A 2,863-nucleotide genomic window follows, 5' to 3' on the forward strand; every position below is an offset into this window, starting at 1 on the left:
CTCTTGTAACTCTACACTTGTTTCCAACAGTACTAACTTTTGTCGGCTGCTTCTCTTGTAACCCTACACTTGTTTCCAACAGTACTAACTTTTGTCACCTGCTTCTCTTGTAATCCTACACTTGTTTCCAACAATACTAACTTTGGTCACCTGCTTCTCTTGTAACCCTACACTTGTTTCCAAGAGTACTAACTTTTGTCACCTGCTTCTCTTGTAATCCTACACTTGTTTTCAACAGCAAAAAAAAAGCACTCCTCACTCTGGAGTCGTGAGTGCGCCGTGAGAATGACGGTCAACTCTCACTATTGGGTCATGCAACAGTGGTTCAAGAGTTGGCGGATGATCTGTGGACTAGTAGCCTTTTCTCTATCTTATCACTTCAAAATCAGGGACAGCTATGCGCAGACAGTCCTTGTGTAGCTTTGTGTGAAAGTTCAAATTACAACAACAGCAATAAGTACATTATATATCACCTATGTCACTTATCTGTTTTGCTCAATATTTAAATATTATTTATGTGTTTTCTGTGTTTATTATATAAGATGTCTTACTATTTTTTATTCATATTCTGAGCTCAGTTTCTTGTCCACTGGCGTGTCTTTTTGTGTGTGTGTGAATTTTGGCTTTCTGTAACTAATATAACAAAATTCTTCCAACAAAGACTGTGGAACTTAATTTAATTTAAACAACTACCGTGCAAAAAGTAATGCTTGTTTGTTTGTTTGCTGTTAAGCACAAAACTACACAACGGCCTAGTTTTGATGTGCCCATCACGGGTATCGAAACCAGGTTTCTATCGTTATAAACCTTCAGATCAACTGCTGAGCCACTGGGGGGGGGGGGGCTATACTACCTGTATCAAACTATAGCTGTATTTAGATTAAATATAAGTTGAAAAGTCAACAAACAACTGAATTTAGTTTTATTTAGAAAAAACAATCTGTTTGTTTGTTTTAAAGTTAAGCACAAAGCTACACAATGGGCTATCTGTGCTCTGCCCACCACGGATATCGAAATCCGGTTTCTACCGTTATAGATCCGCAGACATGCAGCTGTGCCACTGGGGAGCAAACCATTCTGACACAAGACGTCAGAGAATCTGCTGGAATGTGCTTTTATTCACATAGCCGTATTGTTTAGTAAGATAACTTAAAAATATCATGGAAATTAGCTTTATTTGCAGAGCGTACGTTGTTTTCAAATGTTTGTATAAATCAATTCTAGAAACAATGTTTAAACTGGCATTGCTTAAAATAAAGTGGAATTCCCAATAGGCTTTCCGTTTCAGCTTGTTCAAGATTATTTTGCACTAAAAATACAAAGAAAACTTTAACATTTATACTTTGTTTTTTGTGACTCATTACAGACCAAACCGAGGTTCTGACGCAAAATATGTTCTTCATCAATTATTGATTCATATTTCATAATTAAAATTAGCTCTGATGGTTATAATTCTTTCTCGCAGCTATATTTGCTCAGAAAATATGTATATTTTAAAGCCTATAAGTATCTGTTTCGCGCTTAATTTTATTACACACGCTCTAATGAAGAAATTTCCTTTTAGAAAAGGAAAGCCGGAAAAATAGAGAGCCAAAAAAACGCGTTTCTATAACACGCTTATCCCTTTTTAACACGTATACTAACAGCTATAATTTCACATTAAAATTAAGCAACCTGAAAAACACCGAGTGTATGTAACCGAATTACAGGTCACACACCATGCTTGTTAATTATTTACACGTTCCCCCAAGAGAGAGAGGGAAAGAGAAGCAGTAATAAAAATATGACTTTATGCATTTCATATTTGCTTTCGAGTTACGAGTTTCACCAAGGCTGCGTAAAGCTGACGTAGTAAGGCAAAAGTTGGAATTGGTGGATGGCAAGTACGAGAGAATAAATTGGGCCTCCATGAGAAAAGTTAATAATTCAGACAAACACATAGGTTTCATGCCAAATTACAGAAGGTTGTTTACGATCTCTGGCAATAGCTCGCATATCCAATTAACCTGGCTATAGCCATCCCCGAGACCTGTAACTACACAGGTCTAAAACCCTGACCTCTTTATTTTAAAGCGCGGTGATTTGCATGAAGGGTTAGAAGGGTTATAGAACTTAAGACGTGGAGTCGTTTTATCCCGCCTTTTTTAAAGGCATCTATAACTCACGAAATGTTAGCGTTTCGAAGAAAATGATATCTTTAGGTGTACAACCATACTAGTAAAGTAAGAGAGAGTGTGATTCTAGGAGGAAAAAAATCGCACACTGGAGGTGTAAGAGAGCTTTAAAATCTTTTTTTTTACCGAAAGATTAGCTGCTATTTTGAACTAATGACACAATAACCGATACAATTTTTATAAAATGTGGTAGGTATCGTTGACTAGTAACGCATTACCCTTACCATTTAAAACACCTAAAGTTATATTACAACCAAACTTATACGTTGTAATTAAAAAAATATTTATAAAATAGAAAAAGGCGGCTTGGGACACCAGAGTCATTATTATTATTAAGCCTTGCTAGGCTGCATCAACAAAGTTTTATTGAATTTTTTCTTCTAAGTTCATTAGTTTGTTCTTCTCATTATTAGGGTCTTTAAGCAAAGAAACTTAGGCATTACTGAAACGTTAAACTGCATGCGATGTGGAGCGTAAATATTTGTTAATTCTAGAACTCTCGATGAGATTAGCTATTTTAAATACATGTTTTTCTAAAGCATTCCTGCATCAAACTGCTTACTTGTCCAGGGCTTTGTTAGTTACAAGGTCCTTAGTAACATACGAGTCATACAAAAAATTAAGCAAAAATACCACCAATATTGCAATTAATCCCACTAATTACTTCTACGATCATCTACGTTTTTTCC

Source organism: Limulus polyphemus, unplaced genomic scaffold (assembly GCF_000517525.1).
Source record: "Limulus polyphemus unplaced genomic scaffold, Limulus_polyphemus-2.1.2 Scaffold1203, whole genome shotgun sequence".
NCBI classification, from domain to species: domain Eukaryota; kingdom Metazoa; phylum Arthropoda; class Merostomata; order Xiphosura; family Limulidae; genus Limulus; species Limulus polyphemus.